The 6,187-nt window shown below is 41.6% G+C and overlaps 1 pseudogene; it reads right to left on the bottom strand.

The window, feature by feature from the left end:
- Positions 1–1,138: 1,138 nt before the first annotated feature.
- On the bottom strand, positions 1,139–1,961 carry LOC114890750 (annotated as a pseudogene).
- Positions 1,962–6,187: the final 4,226 nt, after the last annotated feature.

The raw sequence follows: 6,187 nt of genomic DNA, 5'->3' as shown, positions 1-6,187 counted from the left end.
TGCTTTGACCCATAGAGCACAGCGGAGGTGACACTGTGTAACTTCTGAGTCTGGGTCATAAAAGGCCAGGAAGTTGCTGCCTTGTTTCTGGGATATTGTCTTTTGGAACTCTGAGCCTCCAATTAAGAAGTCTGAGTACCCTGAGGCCACCGTGCAGAAGCAGCCACATTTAGGTGCTCCAGCTGGCAATTCCAGCCGAGCTCAGCCTTCCTTCTATCCCAGTCATGGCACTAAGCATACAAGTAAAGCCATTTGAGGCCCTTCAGGTCAGCCAGTCTACCAGGTGAATAAGCCATGAGAGAGAAAAAGCTCCCAGCTGAGACCCATAAAATTGTGAGATACAATAAAATGTTGGTTGTTTTAAAGCCACCACATTTTGATGTGGCTTGTTATGCAGCAACAGAAAACTGGAGCATACCTGCTTGTACATGTGATATTTTTACAATAAAAATTAAAAAATTGAATGTAAAATTCACTCTGGGAATTCGTCTGCAAAAATTGACAAAGTTTTAATACCCTTCCTAGAGAAAGAGCTCTTACAGATCACCAAGAAAAAAATACTAACACCATATTAAAGAATGAGCACTTATATGAACATAAAATTCACAAAAGAAAAAAAGGCTAAAAACCATGTAAAAAATGTTCAACCTAATTAGTAAGTAAAGGAAATATGAATTAAACAATTGAATTAAAATTTTGGTTATCAAATTGGCAAAGATAAAGAAAAATAATATTAAATTTTGGTTTGGGTAAAGTGGGAGTATACATTGCACAAACTTTCTGGAAAATAAATTAATATTACATGCCCAGAGTTTAATACAATAAAGTTGGTCATTCACTTAGGACCTGTTTTCACCCAGGGACAAGAAAAAAACAGAAACTTCTATCTCACCCTTTAAACTGGAACATTCCAACCTATACAATTAGCTGCAACATGTCTCAGCTCAAAACAGGCCTTAGCTTCTGCTAAGTTTGAAATATGGAAAACATATAATGCAGCTCTTCTCTTTTAGTCCAAGCTTTCGGCAAGACTGTTGCAGAAGATTTCTAATTGAGAGGCAGAAACATCTGCTGTGAGGGAGGTAGCTATTGAAGGAATTCCCGGAGCAGGAGACTGAGTTTGCAGAGCTCCGTGCCATCAGTTTCCTCTTCTACTGATATCTTCTTCCTTCAGAGTAAACTCAGAGATAAGGAAGGCAGGGTCTTCCTCCTTCAATAAACTCGGGTTCAGATCTTGGCTCTGCTTCATCCGGTGAAAGTCCTTCAGGATACCCATCATGTCTGCAAAGCTGCTGGCCTGGGACAGAGAGACACAGTAGCTTTGTGTTCTGGTTTGCAAATATCAGGGCTGGCAGAACAAATCAGGAGGACTGATGGAAGCTCAGGGAGTCTACCTGGGTCTCCTCGGCGATGTCACTAACGGTGAAGGAAGTTGTAGAGTGGAATGAAGATCCAAAACAAGGTAAGCGGGGAGAGACCTTTGAACTTTCTGGAGGTAAGAAATCTGTTGTTAATGAAGCCGAAACTGCATCAGATGCCACGATTTTAGCCATCTGGCTGCGCAGGTGGCGCAGCTCATCCTGCAGCTCCATAGGCGGCTTAGGGCCGGCAGGGCTTTTTTCGAGGCCAGGAGCCTCTTCTCTATCTCCTGCAGGCTGGGCCCTGAGGCATTGCGCTACATGACAATCAGAGGGCTGGGCTTCCAGGGGCTCCTTAGGGGTCATGTATGCTCCTGACCCGGGCAGAAGGCTCTGCTTCATCTATAGCATCCAGGCGATGTGAGCCAGGGTAGGGACTCGGGGCACAGCCCTCAGACCCAGGTCAGAGATGTTGGGCAGCACCTCCAAGGATTCCGGGGGACATGGCTTCAGACACAGGTTGGTACCCATCCTTCTCACTACACTTCGAACAGCCCCCTGCAGCTTGTTTTGCCAGACTGAGACGGTCACATTGGCTTCCATTCCCCACGTTTCAACTGGCTCCTGCACTTGAAGGACAAGGCAGCCACAGGGCAGCTCTGGGGGCTCGGGTAGGCTGGAGGCTGACTCTTTCACCTCAGGCCGTCTCAAGGAACACCAGGCTTCTCCTCCTCAGAGCTCCGCTCTGGCCTCACTCCCCTCACGGCCCCTCCTACCACAGCGGCACCTAGACTCAACCGCCCTCACTTCCCCTCCACATTTCCTTATTAACAACTCTTCTATGGTTCCAGTTGCATTAAAAATGTACCTACTGTTGCTCCACTCTCCTCACGGCAGATGCAGTAAACTTTGAAAGACTAAGTCAGATCATGCCATTTACCCACTTAACAGCCCCGCTGTCACATCCAATAGCGCCCCATAGCACTTAGATCGGACCTAAATTGCTTTCCCAGCTTCCAGGCCCCGTATGATTCTTACTTTGCCTACCTCCCGATTTAGCCCCCTCTCCCCCTTGCCCTTTATTCTCCAGCCACACTGGCCTTCTCCTTATGGGAAACATCGTGCTCGTCCCCGCTTTCAGGCCTCTGCTCTTCCCGTGCCTGGAATGCTCTTCACTATTTAAATCTCAACTTACATGTCACTTCCTCAGAGAGGTTTTTCTTGACCGTCTGATCTAAAGTCAGCCACTCATTTTCATGTATCTCTAATCTAATTCTCTTTCATCGCACAGTAGCCCTTATACGTTCCCTACTTAATCATACATTTTATTCATTTGTACATTCATTCAATACCAACCCTTCCTATCTCCCCACTCCTCCTCGAGAGCAGGGAACTTGTTTGTTTTGTTCACTGTAACATCCCTTGCAATTGGAACAAGGATGGGCACGTGGTAGTTGATCCATAAATATTTGCTGGATGCCTTGCAAATACTTTTTGTACTTTTGGAACAAAACCAGACATTGTAAGTTTTGTGGACATTTTTCAAAGCTTTGATGGTTCTGATTAAAGTACATTGCTTCAATTTCAAAAAAAGAAAATCCCACAAACAAAATCACGACAACGTAAAATTATTTCAGTAGTGTGATGAGAGCTCCCCTGTCAAATCAGATGCTTTCAAAACTAGACCACCAGTCAACAGGCTCTTTGCTTTGAATTGAAGAATGTGCACCTCCCACCAATATTTTTCATGTTGCTGAACATGTGATTTATTTACTGGGTAAGGAGCAAACCTTAGTGAAAGACTCCCCTTTCAGCTCTGAAAGTGCTGAAAACAGGGTTTCATCTTTTGAGGCTGGTTTAAAACAAACCTCTGGAATGGGGAGATGTCTTAATTGCCCCACTGAGTAGATGAGAGTTAAATGTGTTCCTCTTGGTGTCATTCACTCTGGAACTGCAGGAACCTTAGTGGCTGGGTCTCAGTGGCCAACTATGACCACAAGATTCTGCAGTAATGAGACCTGTTTCTATAAAATTCATGAGAAAAATCTGAATTGCTATTTATAGATATACCACACCATTTCAGAAATGATGTAACATTCAGACATTCAGGCTCAAGTTTTGTTATGTTCCAACATAGCCTATCCCCACCAGTTGTGAACTTCCTCCACAGCCAGGCAGGCCGCATTCTTATGATTCTTGAAGGGATGGAAAATACACATTTATTAAACACATCCTTTGGGCCAGTCTCTTTGCTAATTGTGTTATCTGTACGGTCTCGTTTAATCCTTAAAACTGTGCAACAAGTGAGTAAAGGTCATCAGAAGACAGATTCTATTCTCTCACACAATATTAAAGAAGATTGGTCAATTAGGAATCGGCAAAACAAAGGAACTGTTTATTTTTATCTCACTGACATTATCCCAGGGTTTAGTTTCAAGTTTTTCAAAGGACACTGTATTTTACTGAACTGATTCATGGCAGTTGTCTGGAGCATGGAAAATGTTCATTGATTTAACAATGTTATTAAATTGGGCACAAGATTTCCACAGGAACTGTGCATTTGAGTTGTTTAGAAATGCCAGGGCTTTAGAAGGACAGTTAGGTGAGGTACCTTGAGGTTCCTGGAAGCTATTCTTACAGTCCCATGGAGTGGTGCATCTGATTTGGTTTCATTAATAATGTTTGGAGAGCTGGAGCAAGGGGTGGGCGGGCCATTTCCTTTTCTCCACCCATCCGAAGGAACGCCTTCATCCTTCAGCTGATTTTTATAAAAACTTAAGGTTGTATGTCTCAGATAAAACTAGGATTGTGAAATTCCATATCTACTGAAACAGGGTTAATTCTGAATTAATGACTAAATCCTGATAAACTAGGAGAGAGGAAAAAAATCTCCTAAGGTTGTACTAAGCCACTACTGAGGGTCTGGATTGTGGATAACTGGCCTACTTTCAAGTACATTGCAGTTAGAGAGACACTCATTTTCCTTTACTTTTTAATTTATTTAAAAAAATTTTTGGCTGTGTTGGGTCTTCGTTACTGTGTGTGGGCTTTTCTCTAGTTGCAGTGAGCGGGGGCTACTCTTTGTTGTGGTGCGCAGGCTTTTATTGCGGTGGCTTCTCTTGTTGTGGAGCACCGGCTCTAAGCATGTGGGCTTCAGTAGTTGTAGCACGTGGGCTCAGTAGTTGTGGCTCACGGGCTCTAGAGCGCAGGCTCAGCAGTTGTGGCACACGGGCTTAGTTGTGCCACGGCATGTGGGATCTTCCTGGACCAGGGCTCAAACCCGTGTCCCCTGCATTGGCAGGCAGATTCTTAACCACTGCGCCACTGGGGAAGCCCTCATTTTCCTTTATTTTTAAGACCCATATTATGGTTACACAGTTCAAAGAAGCCAAGTATAAATGAACTGGTAGAAGAAAGGATTGAAAAGATCTAAAGATCTAAAGTATATCTGAAATTCCTACCTGTTTGGAATAAGGAAGGATGAAGTGAGAAATTAATTAACACTTCAATATGCAAATAAATTTGAGAAATAGTGACTTTAGTTTAGAAAACTGGAGAGCAGAAGCTTCAATGGTTGGAATCTAAAATTAGGTCTTCATAATGCAAGTTAAGAAGAGATAATTGAGAGGAAGAAGTCAATGAGATTTTCATTCTAGGTACATCCTCCTGACACTTTTCCCATTGCTAGAAATATATCAAACGTTTCCTAGACGTTCCTCATCCTTGCTGAGAAATTGTAGCCCTTTTCAAATGAAACTGTTAGATAACTTTCAGACAGGATAAAATAGTAAGAATATAATGGTGATTCAAGGTGTGGTCAGAGATCTTCTAAACAACAGAGTTCAGGAAAAAGACTAAGGCTATGCTTTTATATATATTCAAGGAGAATCTTATATGGTGTCTCTTTTCAGTTATCCAGATATTTTGCATTATACAGCAATGTTTAAACTGAACCAACAAGTGCAAAGTAAGTGAATTCCTTTGTTTGGACTGACTATATTTTGACATCCTTGCATTCAATCACCTTAGCATTTGCATTATGATCCATTAGTATATTCATCCATATAATTAAATAATTGAGTAATTGATTAATTAAACACTATACCTCATCTAAGATGACCTGTGAAGCAATTTGTTCTGGGCAAGTTTAAGAAAACTGCTTTGGGTGAGTAAAATTTGATTTGGTTTCACCTCCAGTTAAAAGTGGATTTATTCTTATTGAAGACTAATTGATGATACTGATTCAGTAACAGCTAACTAATTAAAATGATGCCCCCAAATATTCATTTTATGTACCTTTGAAATAAGTGTGAAAAACTTCAAGTGTATCTTAGTAGTCACTTGTCTGTGGAATAACTTTGACGCAGAACATGGTAGAAGGAAGCAGGAAGGAGAAAAAATGTGCTGTGTGTGTTTGGTATATGGTCAATGTTCTGAAATACTCCAGAATCTTCACAGAGGAAGACTGCAGCCAGGCTCTTGGGATATCAGAACATGGTTGAGCTCCATTTTTGATGGGAAAATATTGACTTCAATGTTTTTGATGATAGCTGTTTTTTTATTTTGCGCTTGAATGTGATGGTTCTTCTTACCCCCATAACAATCAAACATATTGTCCATAATCCACGGTCAAGTTGGATTTCCAGGGAGAGCCTTCACAAAAAAATTGCCCTAAATTAAGCCATAACCCAGTAGCAATAGTAATAGTTATTACTTATTGAGGATGTCTTACTTGACAAGTTCTGTGCTAAGTATATTTACATATATATTATTTAATCCTTACCATGATTCTACAATAAAGCAATCTTCTTATATTTAAGATCCTTTAA

The sequence above is a fragment of the Monodon monoceros genome, unplaced genomic scaffold (genome assembly GCF_005190385.1).
Source record: "Monodon monoceros isolate NGI ecotype Baffin Bay Population unplaced genomic scaffold, NGI_Narwhal_1 Super_Scaffold_11, whole genome shotgun sequence".
In the NCBI taxonomy this organism is placed as follows: Eukaryota; Metazoa; Chordata; class Mammalia; order Artiodactyla; family Monodontidae; genus Monodon; species Monodon monoceros.
This window is presented reverse-complemented; position numbering and strand designations above follow the sequence as displayed.